Genomic DNA, 21,474 nt, shown 5'->3' with positions numbered 1-21,474 from the left:
TTATTCCCTTCCAGTTCTCAGTCACACCTACCTATTTTCCCCCTTCTGAGACACTGTTTGGAGGTTTAACTCTCCTCACTTGTGGCAGAAGGAGAAGTCAGCCTGAAGGTACTTTCCACACTGTTCCAACAGCCAGGCTTTTGCTCTGTCACGCTTGCCAACAGAGCTTTTTTTAGGAAGCAAGAGTCTTTGCTTAAGGTCATCTTGAAGAGTGGATTGATACACTTTCTGAGAGTATCAGATGACAGGCCAGTTGAGCTAAAAAACACTTGTAAGGATTAACTCCTGGGACAGAAGGATTAAGTGATGGAAAGCATCAAAATGTATTCTCTGTGAACCTTTGTGTCTGGAAAAAGCATATGCTGATCCTAGTAAGGGATATATTACCTGCAGATTGTTTAGAAATGTGCCATGAAATATATATATATTTTTAAGAGAGACAAATGGCACAATATTGTGTGAGTTACTTTCCTCTTGGTCAGTTTTCCCACTAACAAAATAGCAATAATTATTCTTCACACTTTGTGTTTGACCATTCAGCTCTGCAGAGGAAAAACATTATGTCACCAAGGGTTAACATCACATTGAAGCTGGCTGCAGTGACCAAAGACAACTACAACTCCACACTTTTGTTCCATAAGTTATCTTTCAGTTATTCAAATTCACTCTGACCTGTATAGCTCACACAGGACTTTTAGTCAGTATGGATGCCCTGTGCTGTTTTACCACTCTTCCTTTATTACCTAAATTTGAGATGTACATGATCATGTTCTCCCCCATGGTCATAAATTAGTTTTTTCACTTTCAACATTAGAATCCACCTGATGCAATAACAAGAGCACACGTTATGAGATCTGAAAGCAGATAGGTTTCTAAAGGTATGCAATTAAAATTGCATATACAGGATCAGGTGAAAAAATAGTCAATTTTTCATATAGTTACCACCACTGAAGGAATACAGTGTCAGATACAATTGATAAAGAATAAGGCAGGGAAATATCCATCCACATCTGATGTTTTCAAACATGCTATATATGAAGAAAATAATTCTAAGGTTTCGGATTTACCAGAGCAATTGCAGTGGTTTTGTTGGTGCTCTTAGGAACACAGAGCAGATGGGGGAGATTTCTGAAGGCTGGGAAAGAACCCAGCATTTTCCTACCTCAAAAACAGGGAAAAGGAAATAGAATCACAGGCAGAACTTTTTGAACTTCCATTCCCAGTAACACGCTAGCAAAAAAAATATTCAAATTGTTTCTAAATATCTAGAAGAGAAACATAAGAAACTACTGACTTGTGTATTATGAAGAGAATGTCAAGGCTCATTTCTTTCTGTAATGGTTTAACATAGGGATGACATAAGAACCAATGCAGTATTTATCTTTAATTTTTGAAAGCATGCTATTAAGACAGAGCCTTTTTGTAGCTGTTGAGGACATTGCAAGAGGGAATGGAAAAAAATGGAAAATGGGAGATTTAGTTAGCAGGTAAAAATTTCCAAGTGAATACAATTCAGCAGCCAAAAGGGATGAGCTGTGCATTTATCATTGGGAGATTTTAATAGCAAACAGCTGGAAAGTCATCTGCTAGAAGGTGGTGTAAATAGATGTGATCAAGTCTTGGAGTGGGAAAGAAAATAGATGGTTCTTTATGGGTGCTTTTAACTACAGGCTCTGGGTGGCAATACTTGAAACTAAATATAAGAAATCATCAGAACACTAGCGTTAAACCAGGCTATATTGAATACCTCAGATGGTTTTCTTCTCTCCTAGCTGTCAATAGTTAAACACCAACAGCTCCTATTCTCTGTTCCACTTTCCTAATAATACATACACTAGGTATTTTTCATCTTAAGGTAAGCACCTTAGGCAATTCCAGAAAGCAAATCTATATAACCTGCTCTGACTATAATAACTTAAATGGAGACATCTAACTTTAAGATGCCAGCAATAGCTGACAAATTCTATCTTCTATTTAGAAATGTAGAAGAGTATGTTCAGGACAAAACAGGCGTAAAACGTCATGAGTAGGTAGTGAAGATTGCAAATACTTTAAGGCTGGAGGGCAGATTAAATATAAAAAAAACAGTTAAAGATACTGTTATTCTACTTCTTACAAAAAACCAAAAGAAATTCCTGAAGTATATTACAGAATCACAAGGGGTTCAGAAATTGGTTATGAAAATGATCAGGGCCCTGGAATAAAAAATTCATAAAAAGAGATTGAAAGATTGTATGATTATTTACAGAAAAGAGAATACAAGGAGTTATGATGAAAATATATTAAATTTTGAGGAGTTAAATGAAAAGCTTCTTACTCTTCCTTTTGCCATGTCCAAAAACTCAAAGAGAAGTTTCCATAAAATTCTCCAGATTATAAATGTCATTGATGGAAATGTGTTTCTTGAAATGTGTAAACCTGTTATGAAACTCACTGCCAAAGTGTGGCATTGAGGATACCTGAAAATAACTATTAAATCTTTACAAGTTATACTAAAGATAGTTACAGTAATTGTTGTTCTGTTTTACATCTGAAAAGTATTTTTTCAAGGAGATAAGCCTAATTTTTCATTTCTAAGAATACCAGAAACGCAGCACAGACTTATCCCAGTTACAGGGGATTTCACAGGTGTCCAGACATCCAAACCACAATGGCTGTCTGTGTGCAGATGAGCATAACTGATAAATTAAAATGTAGCTGGCTTTTTGCTTTTTCCCTCTGATACTACCACTGTGAAACAATTCTGGCCAAGTTCAACATCAGTTTGATCTGGTGTACTAACCTGTCCACCACTCAGATTTCTTACTTTGTGACACATTTGATGCCTACAGGACTCTCACAGGGTGGGAAAATTATATTAATTTCATCTGTTCATAATCTTCCTCTGATCACACTCAAAGAATAAGTTACCAGACCAAATCTGTTCAGGTGCCCAAAATGAAAGTGAACAAAAATAAGCAGCTTCATAGGGCTCTTTTTTATTTCAGAAAACCATCTTTCAGGAGATGAAGATCCTTCCCAAGCTGCCTGTTTCTCCCACTGCTGCCAGGTCCCAGTGCTGTACCTTGCCTCCTCTACTCATATTTCAGATGCTGAGTTGAGGTAAGTAAAAACTTGAATCAGATTAACTGATAATAGCAGCACCAGCAGCTGTTTAATTTTTTAAGTTATGTACGTTCATAATAGAAAATAAACAGTGCTATACTGATATGCTTCCTGACACCTTGACATTCAAACTGTGGCTGTTCCTATCACTGCTGGCCTGATCCTGGCCTCAGGTAAACTTATTTTATTTTGTAAACTTCGTTCAGTCATCAGGATAAGATACCAGGCAATGAAAAGGCATAATTTTTCCTTCCACTGCAGCCAGTTTCCCTTGGAAAGCTGAGGTGCAGTGCTCATTAGGGGTGAGGGCTTTTTCCCCCTGGTACCACTACTGCAAAGTGTTGAGCATCAGCACAAGCATCCGAGAGCATCAGCAAGTAATGAGGGCAGGACAAGGATTCTGATGAGGTAGAGATCCTGTTGCTATCAAGAAGCTTAAGCACATAAGCAAAAAGGAAGACTTTTCCACAGTGATACAAAGAAACAGAGATGTCTGCCTAGCACCTGGAAGATGGAATGGTCATAGGAAGCAAACACAACCTGTATTTCTAAAAACAGAAGCATTGAAAAAAAGAGGAACTTTGCTTCTCCACCTGATCACCAGCACCAAAGCAGGCTGCCACCCAAATGAGACCCTGGGGTGCCAGGGCAAGTCTTGGCATCCTTGTTTGAACAAGACATGCATTAAGCAAGGACAACAAGTGATGTAATTACACACTGATGGTGTGGAATCAAGCCCTACAGCTCTCTGCAGTGATTCGTATGGCACTGATGAAATTACATTCATCTACAAGATTATGGAATAACTAATAATATTATTCAATAAGTAAAGAAATTAATATTCAGAAAGGCTTGTAGATGAATGGCTAGAAATATTAATTTGGGTGATTAATGACAAACAAGATGATCATCACATAGAAGTTATTTAAAAATTACAACACTTGAGTGTTTAGAATATTTTTAGTAAAAGACCCAGTTACAAAGCTGTTGCAGTTGGATTAAAGCTCAAACTGAACTTCTGTGAGCATGAACCCAGTTTGGAAATAATGCTTTCCTTAAGAATCAAATCGCTGAGATTGGCACCAGTTTTCACTTAGAATTAGGATTTTTAACCATTACTACTGAAGGATTTAGGTAAATCTCTATGAAATAGCAAGAACTACTTCAGAAGTCCAATTGCATTTCACCTCAAGAAGCTACTTCATCACAGGAAATCTGCAATTCCTTGCATTCATATGAGATGGATCATTAGAGGTTATCCTTTATGAACTGGTGGAACATAAGTACAGAATTAGAAGAGCTAAACGGTGTGCTAATAGCATCATATGCCATAACAGAAAAGGCATGGGTCCTGAAGATTCTAAGCTGTGCTAAAACAACTCTCCTGAAGGGTAATTTTAAGTAACATACATCATCTCATCACTGTCACTATTCACAGCTTTACTGTAAGGCTCATAGTTTGATACTCTGCTTTGAACGTCAGCCCTTGCAGTAATATATATATATGAAAAAGTATTTCTGACTGTGAAGAAAAATGTAAAGTGACAAAGATATTTATGACAAAAGCTGTGAGCATCTGAAAACTATAGCTTGATGTTCTGCATTGGCTGAATTTACCCCAGGGTTTCAATAACAGTAACACTAAAAAAATTCAACCTGAAACCCAAATGGACAAGACCATTTACTCTTATGTTCAGCATTACAGAGATCCTACTGCTGCATTTGTATCAGGAACATTCCTTAAATTTTCGTTTGTTTGGGGTTTTGTTCTTTTTAATACAGCCTGAAGTTAACTAGATCCTCACTGCATCTTTCATCACAAGCTGGTAGCCAAACATCTGGAGGGCAGATACAGCAGTGAGGAACAGGATCTGAGCTCCTCCAGCTGCAAAGTCCTCACACTGTGCTGCTCCATGGGTTTGCTTGGCTCAGTCCTGCACCCCTACATTTTACTTTCCGAGAAGAGCACCCTTACACAGACACAACACGCTCACTATGGCATAGTATCAAACAATAAAAATAATTAATGTCTTTGAAATGAAGGAGGACTGAAAATTTCACAGGAACTTGCACACCAACATCCTTGGAACAGAAGTCATTTGATAGTTGAAAAAGGCAAAAGAAAACAGTTGGAGTGAGAAAAAAAATACAGATTCACAATGTATAGTATGCCTAATTTTACTAATTACATTATGCAGAAACAATTAGGGAAATACAGGTGTAAATAAACTTTTTCTCCAACAACAATTATTTGTCTGCATTTGCCTGCAGTTTCAAGGGACTGATTTCTAGGAATGAGTAAACCTATTGTGTTTTGTGTTTTCTTTTAATGATGTATATTTTCATAATGCTCTCTAGTCCAAGCTTGATGGAAAATCACCTAGCAGAACCGGAACTAAGTTTTGACTTAGGTGAATATTCATATATTGATCCTAAATAACTTAAACAAAATAAAGTATGTGAAAAGTTGGAAAGGGTTTGCCCCCACTTCCCCTGTTCTTTTTGTATGAGGGATGTGAAGCTTCTTGTAGCAGGACCTACAGCCAAGGTACTAAGAACTCAAGCACCAAAACAGAAGCATCTGCTCCTCCTCGATTCTCTGGTCAGATTAAACAAGTCTGGTTTGAAATAATTCCAGTGATGTTGTAGCCAACAGGCTACATCACGATCATCTAATGCCTCACATCATCTAAATAGTGAGTCTAAAACAGGTACAGAGCAATACAGGATATTAAGTTCTTACTAATAGTTTTTCTTAAGTGACTACATATGGAAAGATATTAGTAATCAGGCACATAGCTCTACTAATATTTAATAAGGAACCTTAGATCAAAACAATGAAAAAATATCTTATGCTGATATTTCACAACAGAACCCTTAAAAGAGTCCAGAAAATGATACTATTTGCACACAATAGTTATTTGTTATTAGAGAAGTAAAAGAAACTTCTATTTTAAAGAAAATTGTGTCCCATTGAGCTGGAAATCCTACTTTCAGCCTAGAACTCAGACTATTTAAAAAACTTCGCAACTCTAACATCTCCTTGCTGTGCTTGTAGTAAGAGCTAAGCACTGAGTATCACCAAAAGACCTGACAAGTTATGAGTTGACTGTTACCTGCACGAAGTGTTTAGCCTAATCTTAGTAATACTCAAGAGTTAGCAACTAAAAAAGTAATTTTAGGGGTTTTTATTTAAGAAATTGTCTTTCTTTTCCCTTGCATCTAAGCTTGGGAGTACTGAAAGAGTTTAGCTATGCTACTAAAATTTCTATCTAAAAGTACATACTTTCTCATTAAAAAAACACAATAAAAAAAGTGAGTCTTAAATAAAAAATGCTTAGTGGCAACTAATATGAAAATAAATTGAACATATGGCAAAAAAAGAACAAACCAAATTTCAGTTGCTCCTTTTTCTTTTCTTCTTGGTTTCACTTCTATCCATTTGTAGCTTATTCTGAACACACACAAAAAACTCAAAGATAGAGGAACCCCTTTATAAAATAAAGCCCCAGTGGGAGGAGCTCCACTAATTGACAATTAAGTCAGTCATTATGTATAGAGAGAATGACTACAGCTGTCCATGTTTTTTGTGGAAGATCTTTTAGCTGTCTGTAAAAGAAACCGTTTGGTAGTAAGCAGAAAAGTAGTAGCTTTGTTCAAGGTTTTCTTAGAACTAAAATATTATCCCTAACAAAATTTATAACTGTTAGATAACGTTAGCCTTTTAGGATTTTTCAGAATTGGTTGTCTTACCCTTAATTATTTATTTAATTTTTTATAGTAGCGGGGAAAAGGAAATATAGGGTATCTATGATAGAGGGAATTTGTCAGGATGGTTAATAACTCTTGTTTTTCTGTTTGTATTTTATTCCTAATTTTATTTTATTGGTAAACTATATCTTCTTTTTACTACCTGTGTGCTCTATAGGTTATCTGAACTTATCCTAATCTCAGGGTTGTGAAAAACAAACTAATGCACAATTAAATGGCTTTTAACTTATTTTTTTCTTTCATAAATAACATCCTTTAGCTGAGGTGTTTAGTTTCTCAGTCCTGAATCTGAGAGTGTGACAGGCATTCTCTGCTTACCTGCAATGTGTGAAAGGGTGTGACGCTTGTGTAGGACTTTTCCAGCTGGTGTTAAACTTCTTTAGGCATTTCTACGTTTTACATTTTATAAAAAGACTTTGGGATACTAAGTAAAAAGAAAACAGGTCTTTGTTGTCACCTTTGACTCATCAGCTTTTGTTCTGGCCTGTATAGCCTCTCTTGGAAATAATATTCTCTATACACTGTAGTAGAGAAATGAGCATTTGTTAGTATTGGCAGGATTCTAGCCTAGGAATAATGCTTGTAAGCTGGGAAGGAGATACCTTGCTATGTCTTTTTCTGTCCCCTGTTAGTAAGGTGAGACAAGCTGTAAAAAATCTTTCCCTTATAGGTGTAAGAGAAAGTACTGAACCTCAAAGTTTTTCAACTAGAGTTAAATCAAAATGCTTATTTTTCATCTAGCTGACTTGCTGCAGGTCTCTCCAGCAACCACTTTGTTAGGTGTGCTCCTTCCTTGAGCACCTTATCTCAGGTTGCAGCTAAGCGAAGTTACGGAGGGATGCATTTTGCTATTTGAATTTTAAAAATGCTTTGAAGCTGCAGTCTTCCTTCTCTCCTTCTCCAGGAGATAGGAAAGCTGTTCAGACTAATAAATTCTGGTTTACTTTTTGGAAATGCAAATGTCACTGAACTCTAAACTTCTATTCCAGCCATCTCCCACTGTGGTGTCTTGTATGAATTTGTGTAGGAGTTGTACTGTCTACCTTTTCCTCTAGATTCTGAGGAAATTCCCCCAAGCACCAGACTGGGGAACAAATGAAGCAGACTTTAGAGAAATGTAGAATTTTTTTTCTTTCAAGGTTCAATTGAACACTGCTAAACACACTGGTGGTAACAGTTAAGCTAGTCATTGTCCTAAAATTTAACTTAGTGCTTCACATTCCACACTTAGCTGACTGAAAAGGATAAATATACTGGATAACTTGTAAAGGACTTGATTAGCAACGAAGTCTTCATTTCATACAGGTTTTCCTCAATATTAATGAGAATGAGGGAAAAGGAAAATTAAGTTTCATGCTTATTGGCTCCACATAGTGAGCTTGATAGTGCCCTGCCCCTTAACTTTAAATATGGATGTGTGGTGGAGAAGCCTGAGCCTGTGGAATTAAGCAAAACACAGAATCTGAAGACACTCACCTAACAAGTCTGTCTGGAGATTTGAGGAAGAAATGTCATTTTGCTGATTTGGTGTTTGTACTGGATAGTTCTGCCCTACTGACATTGAAATAGCTTTTACCAGGTGCAGAGAGGGGAATTAGACTTTAAGCTCCTGGGCACAGCCTTGAGTGCCCAAAGTTAAAGGCAAGTGGGTAGGTGGTACCATGGGACTGCAAGTTTCATTTTCATATGAAGTTCAGCTGCCCAAGTCCCACTTCAACTATGGTTTCCAAGTCCTTCATGTGAGTGTTTTTTCTACAAATAGCTGGGAAAAGGGTTGACCCATCTTCTGCTTAAACAGGCGTCTTACATTCCAGGGTATATTTTTTCATTCATGTCTATATTCAGTTTAAAACTATCTCGGGAATTGAATACAGAGGTTAGATTAAGGTTATTTCTTACAAAGGTTTTAATTGGTCACTGATTCATCTGAACAGACAAAGTGAGTATTCCCTGTGGATTACTGACTTGTTGAGCTGCAAGTATAAGCATCAGGTTTTTCAAAGCACTTTAAACCCTTCAAGGAATTCTGCATGCGGTGTTACTGATCAGTTTGCAGGCACAACTGGCCAGCTTGTGCGCTGGGATCTTGCTAATTGCTGCCTCTTGGTAATGGTTAGAAACCTTGTTTGTTCTTCTGTCAAGACATCTCCCAAAACAAGATTTGGTTGGCTAAGTACTTTTAGAGAAGGGGTGACAGACAGTGGGGAAACAGATGGTTTGTAGAAAGAAGCTGTCACCATTCGGGATTAGACAGTAGACCTGAAGTACTTTTTTGCTAGACCCCCTGGACCTGAGGCCCATTAACAGATTGTGTCCAATTTCCCTTCCTCTGCAGCTCTCCTGTAGGAGAAATAGGCTGGGTTTGTTCTAGCAGTCTTTTCTTTATGAACAGAATATTTGTCTAAAATCCTTGAAATTGCTGTATATATTCATCTTGAGCTGGGACAGGGGTAGGGGCATGTATTTCTCTTTCTGTGCTTGTTTTGGTGTCTCCCTCCCGTTTTGTATTTGATTACTACTAACAAGCACTATCCCACACCACCATCCATCCAACTGTGGGCTTGTCTAAAAAGCCACCTTAACTTGCTGTCGTGTGTAAGGCTACTGTGACTTGATACTGTGTATGGGCTGAAGGGCAAAAGGAAGCTTTTGCACACTGCACCACTTTACATTCATGTAGATTAAATCACAAGTCGGGCTTTTTTTCAAAAACCACTTGATTCCAGCTAATACCTGCCCATATTATATTCTTATACCTCATATGCACTGAAAAAAGTTAAGGGCAGTATTTAGAATTTAAATCCTGCGCAAGTGATGTTCCATCTCTCCACAAATTCAGTTGGTGTTGTTTGAACCACAAGTCAGTGTTCATCTATACAGGGTACCATTTTTAAGTGTTTGTGTGTGCATTATGCATCTGCCAATTGCTTGACCAACTTGCTGAAAACAGCAGTTCAGTGCCAGACTCCACTGTTGTTGACTTAAACACATTATGAGCCAAAAAACTGTATTGCTTTGTCATCTCAGCAGTTTTAATCAAGTGTTGGAGGCTTAACTGCCTTTTTCCTACATGTCTTTTTTTCTTTATTTTTAACCTATCCTTGTAAACTTGACCACTTGTACTGTTGCATCTGAGACTTATTTTGTTTCATGGGTTTATAAAAGAAGACAATTTATCTTTTCCTAGCAATTGGTCCAATGCTTTCTGTCACCACCTCTTCTGGGCTTAAGACATTAATGCTAACATTTCCCTAACAAGTTATTATTGTATTATGTAATACCTTTAAATACCTTATGAAATCATTTATTGCTTCTGGCAAACAAAAACCCGTGATACTTTTAGTGGCATTAAACAATTTCTGTTCCAATCCAAGTTTTAGTTCTATGGTTCTCCTTGCAAACCAGCCCTGCCTGATTCTGTCCCTGTGCTGCATTTTGGAGTTGTCTCAAAGGCCTTCTGTTTGGCTTTCTACACTGAGAACTTCTGAAACACCTAGTGTACCCAACAGATCTCTTATTTTGCATATAATCCCTTGCCCTTTCACCATTCCAGGAAATGATCTATTTGTGAGATCACAACATCTGATGAAATGCTGTTCCTTATTATGGCTTTAGGCATCATTTGAAGAACATACTTGCTCGGAGAGCCTATATAGACCTCACTTTTTTTCTTCTCTCCCCAACAAGGGCTGGATTTTCGAATTGGTCTCACTAACCTCAGTTTCAGGAACACAACATACTCCCTTTTAAATTAGGTCCAGATTTTGTTTCATTAGCCCAATACTGCTCTAACAAGCTTACCTCCTAAATCTAAATGAGCATTGCTGTTGGGCTGGTTTTCCCTAAGCACATTTCCAGTTTGCCACTGTTGACTATCTCTCTTGTATTGACAAATTATTCTGTTTGTTAAAGTGCAAATTCTGACTCTTCCACTTAGGGGAATGTTGCATCTTTTGCCTCATTCTTGTGAAAATAATCTCATTTCTGCAGTTTCTTTTTTTTTTTTTTTTTGGGGGGGGTGGGGGTGGTGGGGGCAATAGAGGAATTGGTGAGTGTCCTCTTTGGCCTTTAATTTCAGTTATGCAAAGTTTAGTGGCATTATTCCATCTAATGATAGTGCTGAGTTGATGATGGTGATAAATCTATCTTAGGATAGGTTTAGAAATTGTCCTGGTTTTGTCTGGGATAATTTTCTTCCCAGTAGTTGGTACAGTGCTGTGTTTTGGGTTTAGCAGGAGAATAAGATTGCTAAATCGTGCTTACCCTAAGCCAAGGCCTTTTCAGTTCCCCGTGCTCTGCCAGCGAGGGGCTGCACAAGGAGCCGGGAGGGAGCAGAGCCAGGACACTGACCCGAACTAGCCAAAGGGCTATTCCATACCATAGAACGTCATGCCCAGGATATAAACTGGTGGGGGTGGGGGGGGTGGGGGGGGTGGGGCTGGTCGGGAGGGGCTGTAGCTGCTGGGGGACTGGCTGTGCACCAACGAGTGGGTGGTGGGCAATTGTATTGTGCAGCACTTTTTGTCCTTGGGTTTTATATCTCCGTTTTCTCCTTTTTAATTCCTACTATTATTATAATATTTTATTTCAATTATTAAATTCTTATCTTAACCCACAGGTGGGGTTTTTTGGGTTGGGTTGTTTTTGGTTTTTTTTCCCTGATTCTCCTCCCCATCCCACTGAGTGAAGGGGGTGAGTGAGTGGCTGTGTGGTACATAGTTGCCAGCTGGGGTTAAAACACAACAGAAATATAGAGCCCCTATGCAAAGCCAAGCAGTACCCCTCAGAAGGTGGCTGTCTCTTTTTCCTTATAGCTGCAAAGGCACAAACAAAACCGCACTCCTCTTTTGCCAGAAAAGTTCACTCTGACTTTTAGCTTGGTGGCTGAATAAGGCTGCTAGGACACTCCTGAGAAGGACCTGTAGACCATGTCCTATCTTCTGGATCCAAAGGGGTGCTGTGTTCCAACTTTCATCCTCACTCTTGACTGCCATTAAGGCTTTTCAGGTTTCGTTCTTCTTCATCTGGCTATGCTCAGCCCTTCTTGTAGACACCATCATTGCCACCAGCACTAACCTCAGAGCCTCTCATGCAGTTCTCGCTTTGCCCCTGTTAGCGCTTGCAAACACATTATTATTTGCTAATAATCCTCTACACCAGTGAAATTCCAAATCTCATCCTTCCTTCTTGAAGGGTGTTTCTTAACGATCACAAGTAACTATGCTGACCGCACAGTTTTTTCATACTATTCCTTGCTTCAGCTAGTTCAGATCAACTTTACCCAATCATACCACATTGATCCTATCTGGTCCTTCTACCAAGCAATGAGACTGTGGCTTTTCACAGCTACTTCAGCCAATTCTTGCCATGGCCTGGACCAGCTGGGTACCACAGGGTGGTATGAAGAATAAGATGTTCTACTTCTTCCTTTTTGTCTTGTCCTTCTCCTGCAACTTTCTCCTACTCAAGTGCATTTCTTACCAGGGCTTTTGCTTGTGGCAGCAGACAGGAGGTTTGCAACATCCTGAGAAAATGTTGGGTGGCTTCTTGCAGTTCTGCGTATCGACAAGGGAGAGATGCATTTACATCTCTGAACTGCTGAGAGGAAATAACTTACAGGGAATGCAAAGAACAGCAGAACAGAGGGTTCACCAAGGGAGCAGTCACGGGAGTGGAGCAGGCAGAGCGAGCAATGGACTTGAAGGTGGAAGGGAGGAAAGGTGAGCTGAACCACACAAGCAGTGGAGAAAGGGACAGTCACTACGGCAAGACCCAGGTGGAGTGCACATGGTGTTTGGCCTTTCACAGCGCATGTGAAATGATGCACAGGTATGGGAAAGCTTCATAGTTAAGCGCCTTTTGGTGACATGGGCTAGGTGACTTACTAGTGACTCAGCCCACACAGGAATTTGGGACCTATTCGTCCCATAACAAAACCTGCTTGAATTACAGATCCTTGTTTCCCTCTATCCAGAAGGAATCTAGTTCCAAAACCAGGGCACAGCAACTGCCTCACTAGAGGATTTGCAGCAGAGTTTAAATTTTCCATTTAGTTCACTGCAACAGACATAGCCCAGAGTTAAACTTCATCAGATAAAGTTAGAATGGTGTTTATGTGAAGAGATAAACATAAATAGACACTTCAACATGATGTTGATCTTTGCAACTTAAAACATTTAGAGAAGGTTTTAAAAACCCACAACAGTCCCCTATCTTATGAGGACCTGTCTTCCACAAAGAGCCATTCCTACCTATCCATGCTTGAATTACTGTGTGGTGGCATAAATACCTTCTCCCTTGGGGAACAGTGTTAGTGATACCTTAGGGAAACATTTTAAATCTCCAAGCAATTATAAATCAATCTTGTAAACCCTTGGATTTTCTTAAGAAAGAAGCTGGAACCCTTCATATAAGCAGTGTGGTGAATAAAGTAAATCAGCCACAGCCATTAGGATTTCTGTGATAGCCACAGGCTTGCAGAATAAGATCTTTGGGTATCATCCAATCCCCCTCAAAAAAAAAAAAAAAAAAACCAAAATCAAAAACCCAACAATAACACCCAAAATAAACCCCCAAAAAAATCTTCAGAATTGCATTAAATTACTCAGTGAGTTTCAACAGCCTCCAAGGATGTAGACTCCACGGCCACCAGACAGGTTTTTCTTTCTGATCATCCCCATTGCAAAGAAACTTTTCCTTTTAACAAAAGAGGATTCCCGTTGCTGAAGTCAGTTCCTGTCAGGTCAGCTCTCTAAACTGTGAAGGACACTTTGAATTGCAGCCACATGGTAGTCTAGAGATTGCTTACATTCAAAAAGAAGTAGTTAAAAAAAAAAAAAATGACAGTTGATACCTTTGTGTTAGGGGCCATTGCCCCAACTAATGCCAGAGTCTACCGCTCTTAACGCAGTGCAGTTTTGAGTATAGACTCTGCCCAAGAAGTACTAAGTCACCATTAACTGACTGGTTGCTGTGGTCCTAAAGAACACTAGGCATTTTGTGTTCAGAATAATGCTTTGACCCAGCAAAAACATAGCAGGAGATATGCAGAATGAAGATCCCTGTGTGTTTATTAAAATCTTCCTCAATTTTGCAGCTCTCAGTGGGATTTCTCAAATCGTTGATTACAGACATAATTTCTTCAATAAGGGGAAATGTGAGGTTACTGCTAAAGCTTTTGGGAAGTCCTCCACAGATTCAGTGAAAGGGTATTTACTGAGCAGCTCCTGATATAACAGCTGACAGCTGTAACACCATGTGATATTTTCTGGCATAACAAAGTTGTCTGCCTTACAGGAAAGATCGCAAATTTTTTTCCCACAGTTGCAAAGCATTGCCTAAATAGTGCACAAGAAGGGTTTCCAGTGCATGCCTATGCACAAAAGCTGTCATGCAGTCTCTTTAACTTTTCATCACAGACCACCTTCTGAATCTTCACAAGAGACCTGGTTTCCATCACCCCTTTCTTGTTCATGAAGATGGAGCATTGCTGTACCATGACCTTCTTGAGGATGTTACCATCTGGATTTACACCATAAAATAACATAAGGTCTCTCGATGCTTCAGTACTGATGCTTTTTTCACAACCAACTTGCAATGTGTCTAAGAGACTATGAATTGCTGTCAGGAAGCTAAAAGCGATCCAGCACAGGTGGAGCAGCAACCCAGGGACCAGCTGAGCAGGGATGGGCTGATGGCCAAGTCTGAGCTTATGCAGGGCTTTTGTGAACCCATGGGCAAAGGATGTGATGGGGGTCTCCAGGAAGACTGGTCTAGGAATCCAAGCCTATAGGTGCTCTCAGGGCCCTACTAAGTTGTAGATGTGCACATGCTATCTTTAGCAGGAAATGGAGATACTATTATTGCCCAAATTCTTTAGGGTGCTTCCAGAAAACTAGCTCAACTTTCCTACTTCTGGTGGAGGTGAAGGTCTTTATTTGGAGAAAAAAAAAAAAAAAGCTGTTCTTGCTAGTAAAATAACAAACCTCAATGATTTCAGAGACCCTGCAGCCCTTCTCCATAGCCTTGTTCAGTTCTGGGGTGCCCCTGGCACCAGTAAGGGCTCTTTCTTCACTGTTGCAGATACAGGGTGGCTGTATGGGTGACATATTAGACACATTAGCTTGCTATTTACCCTCATGGGAACTATGGGGGAAGTGTTCTTGTGGTGGGAATGGTTTTGTTTTGCCCAGCCGCAAACAGATCATCAGCAAACCCAAATTCTCAAAAATAACTGTGCGGTGCCTAATTGGCAGGGTATCATTTTCCTATGAAAACATAGATCCTCATGGTTGTAATCCTATCTGAGCATCAAGTGTCCTTTAAGACATGAAAAGCAACCTTCTTTCCTATGAGATGGTGATTTGCTGATGGAAGCAAAAGCTCCTGTCATGGTATTTGATGCTTTATAAATGTCAGAGATGCTAATGCCATGAAAAAGAAAATTTTTCTCATGAGCAGGGGTCTGTTTTCACACCATCTGCAGAGCTTTCTCTCCCTTCCTCCTCACGTAGAAACCACAGAGGAGAGATGCCAAAAAGAACGTTACACCACATTCAGTCACTGCAATGTAAACACTTGTCAAACAGCACAGAGAAGAGAAATACAGTTCAAGGGCTTTGTGTGCTGATTATTTACCCTGAAGCCACGTGCCAAGCAGTTCAATAATGCCAAGAAACTCAAACCATCAGCCATATAAACCTATGATGACCTACTGAAAGAAAACTTGCTGGGCTTGCTCTTCTGAAGGTAGAAACCAGCTGAATTCCTGAGTTCATCTAAACCAACATGTTTTCATTAATTTTAACTAGTTTTTCCCTAATGGCTAAGTTGATTTTTTCTGGTTTAAAAGGAATCTAGGAACAGCACCAATAATTACTGGTGGGTTTAGAGGTCTTTTTAATAAGAAAAATAATCAGTGATTAAATCAGGCTGGTGTGACAAAGTATCTGAATTTTGTGAATGAAATGAAACCTTTCTTTAGAGAGTAAAAAATGGATTGTTTGTCAGATTCCAGCTGCATTCCATTACTTTTGAGGGAACTACCTTTTTTGATAGAACAAGGTGATGTTAGAGTAGTTAATTCCTGGGTGCAAAAAACACGAGGGTCTCTCTCTTTGCCCTACGATACTTTAAGCAAGTGTCAAATCCGGATGTGGTACTAATTAATTCTCTCCTCTCCTCTTGTCTGGATTGCAGATAAGTCCAGAAATGTGATTGTGTTTGTGTTCTTGGAAGTCTCATGACATCTGGGGTGCAAGTCATGGCTCCCATGACTTCAGTTCTTATGCTGGGTTGTTCCAAAATTCCATAGTGTATAATTAGTAGCTTACAATTAAATTCTTGAGAAGCAAGAAAAGATAAAATGAGGGTACTAGGGTTAGAGGACAAGCGAAAAGAATCCCACATTTTTATCCCTTAATATCCTGCCACTAAAATTGAGACACTTTAAAAAATATTGCTTGATTTTAATAAGAAAGACTGGGAAGAGCTTATCCTCCCCCTTGTCTCAAATCTTCCTTCGCACGTATTTTGAGATCTCTTTCCCCAAATGCGAAATCTGACTGGTTTTTCCCTGGCACCCTCTGGTGGCAGCAGGTACAGCCGTATTCAGTGGCTCAGATCGAGCTGCTATTAGCAGAGTGCTGCCTCCCTACCTACAGCCTTACACGCTCCAGGGAGCTTTGGAGCTAGAGCTAGGGTCAAGGAGAGAAAAATGCAAGACAACATCTGCAGGCTTAAATTCCATACGGCCCCATCTCCTTTAGAAACAGATTTGGGACGCATGTGAAATCAAACAAGGTCCTAAAATATAAGCAAAATGTATATTTGCCTATCCAGCTAAAGATCAATTTTATGAAAATGATTGGGTTGTTGCAGCTTCAGAGGCTGGCTGTACAGCCTTCACTTAACAGCTTCTTTTTCCAGTTCCCCTGGGATATGGTTGAGTTTTTTCCTTTGCTTTTAAGAAAGGAATGTAATTGATTTGCAGTTTTAAACAAACACTGCGCATACATGCCAAAAGTAATTTGCTGGATGAATCTTAGCTGTCAGTTGCTCTGACAATACCTCAACAGCCAATAAATATATACACCTTTCATGTAACATTTTGGTGAAATATTTTTCCTTTGTGGAAGTAGCAGTCTGTTCTGACTCTGCACGTCACGCAGCACTTAACAAACTTTCTCCATGATCGGCTGCACGTACTGATAGAAAATACTGTGCTAGAGCCGGGTAAAGCCCATGAGGGTTAGAAGTCAGCTTTGCCTTTGCGACACAGTTCAGCAGGGCTTAACTTAATCTGTTATTCAGCAGGATTTTGTAACCCAGCCTGGACTCCGCTGCAGCCGAGCAGTCTGGGTGCCTTAGCTATTCCTTCTGTAGTCAGCAGTGGCTGCCAGTATTGCTGATCGCTCTCAAGGACTCCGCACACAGGTTGCCATCCCTGTGCACACCAGAGCAGCATCACTTTGGCTTTGGGTTTTCCACAGCAGTTACGAACCCTTAGATAGCACCAAGAGTGATGAAAAATAGGAAGGGTGTCTTGGCCTTGTGGTGGATTGCTTAATTGGTTTTTCTTATTAAATTGACCTAGAGCAGCTTTGAATTCCTTCATTAAACTGTTCGGCTTCCCTTGCAAACAAAGGTTACACATCTGCCTTTCCTGTTCCCACTTTTGGTCTATTCCTAGCTTCCTAGCAGAACTTCTACCAGGCAGAGCAGGCATCAATGTTTCTTCTGCTGAGTTGAGAAATACTTGATTTGTTCCTCTATGAACATCTCAACAATAGACAGGTTTATTGCCCTCATTAAGGGAACAGGCAAACTTAAAAACATATGGAGTTTCTGTATTATTGCAGTAAAAATGTAGGGAGCTGTGAATTTCTTTTCACATATGTGGGGGATTTCTGCTATTCAGTTTTCAGCTTTATTTTGCCAGAATAAAATATTCAGAATTTTCTTCTAAGATGGACAATATCAGAAGGAGAAATTTGGCCATTTTTCTTCTTTCAGAGAAGCAGCTATACAAAACTGGTGAAAGATGTATGAAGTAGTATATTTCTCATTCTTTAGATACCGAAACATAGACATTAACTTTTAGTTTTGTCCCCATAAGTTTGTGGAACAAAAAAGTTAAACAGCATGTGATGAAATGTCCCCACTATCTCTTTATAAAAAAAGAAATCCATGCCTGCAAAATTATTGGGAAGATTACTAAAGCCTGCAGTTCTTCTTCAGTCCAAAACTAGAAATTACAATAGTATGACTTATATTTAATGAAGTCCAATACCTGTACTCGGAAGACCCAAATCTGAATTTCCTTCAGCTGGGCAAGGAATTAAGCTGGAATTTTCTGTAATCACTGTCTGCCCTCTGTCAGATTTCTCTTGTGTAAAGCTTCAACAGTTTCCTGTAACAAACCCATATCTTGTGTTGGTGCTCCCAACACAGGCTCCCTCTTTCTTTGTGAGCTGGAAAGGATGCAGCTGCTGCCTTCCCTAAGGTGTGTAAGAACTAGGGCATCCAAGGAGGAGAAGGAACTGTTATGATCACTAAATGTTGCTTAGGAGAACTCTGTCCCTGTTGCTTTTACATAGGTGCTGTGTGGTGGACAAGGCGTTACTTTTCCAGTCAGTTGCTCTTTTTTCTTCTTTTCTTGGATTTCCAGGATCAAGGGTACAAGAACAGCCACTGTTCCTAAGCTAGATTAGCTGCTACTCTCTGGTGGACCTCTGCTTTGAACATATAGAAATTATTGCAGAAATATCAAATACTAAAGATAATCAGGCTTCTGAGTTCAGACTAGGTGTAGAAAACTATGTGTCTTTATGTATAGATATTTTATTTCTGTATCACACTGTAACAGTGAACTCCATAGAATTGCTCATGGACATACGGACACGTTTGCATCAATTAAATGGGCTCACAGTCATGTGAAGGTGAAAAACATTAGGAAACTAAATCTGGTGGGTGCTGGGACACAGAGATTCTCCCTGACTGGGCTAGTGAGATGAGAGGTTGCCCCTTCCTGTAGACACCCCATAACAACTTCTATACATTCCCCAAATTCTCTTTGTCCCTGCATCCCATAATAAGTTCTGTACCTCTGCAGGCAGTAACACCTGTTAGCTTGTACCTCACTCTGGAGAGTTTCTGCGGTTGACTGGCTGGGGGGGGGGTTCACGAGGACAGTGATTTAATCCTCCTCCTTCAGTGGTCACGGGAACTGCTGATTTGGCGCCGTCTGTTCCCCACATCGGTGAGTGTGTCCAGCCAGCATCCTTCCTCCGATCCTTGCGGGACCTCCGTTTAGTTTGACTGGCCTCCACTCCAATAGTACACAAAATAGTCTAGGATTAAATAGCCATTCATTAAAGGACACATTTGTTCTGTGTGAAAGTCACAAGCTTTGTTAAAAATAATTTCCTAATGCTTATACAGAGGATGGTGGAATAAATGTTTCCTGGACAAATCTTAATGTTGCTTATTAATGATTTTATTTCTATAACCTCCATTGTGCATGAAAAATTTTCTTCTGATGTTCAAACACATTAGCATGTCATCCAGGGTTCCTTATTAAGTTTTTTTTTACCTGTTTCATAAATACAAGCAATCTTTCCTTATTTCAAAAGCTTTAGCTAGCTCTCAGGGAGCTGCTATTGCTTGAAGCAGGAAGGAACCTGAAAGCTTGTTGAATGAGAGGTATTCAAAGGCTTTATTTTAAAAAAGTGAATGATCTGATATATTCCTGAATCCTAAAAGCAGAATTAAATTGTAATCCAATGCTAGCTTTTCATTAAGCTTCAGAGATTACTTTAATTCTAAGAAAGAAAAAAAGGTCTTTCTTGTTGGTTCATGACTATATCACCAAACTGGCAGGAGTATCACGAGCAGTGGAAGAAATGGGCAAAACATATAGAAAAAAAATGAGATTTAATAATGAAGAAATTATGATGACAGTCTTGGCTGACTTTTGGCAGCTACTCCACATGTCACTTTGCTGTCAGAAAAGGTATTAAGCCCTCTTTACACAGAGCTCTGTTCATGTGCTGTTGCACAGAAGCAAATTTTCCCACAATCTGTTTGTCAAAAGAAAAAGAAAAAAAAAAAGAAAACCACAAAACCAACACACACACACACTAACCTTTTTTTCCCAGTGGCCAAAAAGCATGCAAATTTTTTAACAAGCCACAGAATCAATAAAACTCTAAATGGTTTGGCAAAACAATGTGTTCCATCAGACCAGCTAGAACACCTTTCAGCTTTCCCTATTTTCAGACTTGTTTCTTCTAGTTTTGCTCAAATCGTTGTAGCTATTTTTTCTTGTCCTTCTGTAAAAGTGCCTATATTCTGCATCCAAGGAGGCAATGACTTGCTCAGCTCTCAGCAGTGGTGATCTTTTTAATAATATGTAATGTTCACTGCATAAAACGTTGAGAGAGACTCTAGGGCACATAACTGCGTAGTTATGTATTTAACAGTTGTGAGCCCAAAACAGATTTTGAGTTCATATGTTGGGTCCTATTCAAAAGCACTTATTTGTGAGACCTCCTGATAGGGAGAAATATGCCTAAATTTTCAGGGTTTGTGTTTTGTTCTCTGCACCTCCCCCCTCCCCCCCCCCCTTTATATAGTTGAGCAAGTGGAACTGGAGCACAGAAATGCCAGCAAGCCAAACTTTTGTTTCCAGTAACAATAAATAGGGCACTTAACCTTTCATAATCTGATCATATATATAAACCATATCATATATATAAAAGCATAACATAAATAAATCATATTCATAAAGCATAAATGTGCTTCAACCTGGACAGCTTCTCTTGCAATATTCAGGTCCCTAGGGTAATCCCTGGGATTCTCCTAGAATAATCGCTAGGATATCCGTAGGATAATTCAGGTCAGGAGGGACCTCAGGATGCCACTGATGATGGAAACCTCCTGCTCGAAGCAGGGCCAACACCGAATTTAGACCAGACTGTTCTGGGCTTTATCCAGTGTGGCCTTGAAAGTCTCCAAGGATGGAGACTGCACAGAGCTTCTGAGAAACAGCTTCTTTTACATTAATTTATGATTGCAAGTACCATACAATGGACATTACTAAACTTTGTTAGGAATTTAAAAAAAGCCCAAAGGTCACATGTTGTTTCAGACAGGTGCGTGTTGTTTCAATGCCATCAACTTCTAAACCACTGAGTTAAGGATAATGAGAAATAAATCTTAAGGGTTTATTTATCAGATATTTAGATTGGATTAACTTATCTGGATTCCTAAAAAAGATTATTTTTTGCTTTTACTTAGCAGAGTTTTGATACATTTATTTCTCGTCTCTAACATTTCTGTGTGGAACTGCTTGGGTCAAAAGTAAATGTTTTCTCAACAAGAAGTGGTGGGTGATGCCTGAACTGGCAAATAAATAGTCAATACTAAAAGTGGTAGAACAAGAATATATTCTTGCATTTTGGGAAAATGAGATGGACTTGTTCATTAATTTTACCTCCAATGAGATTTATAAATAGAAAGTTTTGCAGACAAGTGGGATTGTATAGTAAACTTTACCTATATTGCAAAATGTCAGTATGAGTTCCTTGATTAGATGGC

The sequence above is a fragment of the Falco naumanni genome, chromosome 1 (genome assembly GCF_017639655.2).
Source record: "Falco naumanni isolate bFalNau1 chromosome 1, bFalNau1.pat, whole genome shotgun sequence".
NCBI classification, from domain to species: domain Eukaryota; kingdom Metazoa; phylum Chordata; class Aves; order Falconiformes; family Falconidae; genus Falco; species Falco naumanni.
Note: the sequence above shows the minus strand (reverse complement) of the source record.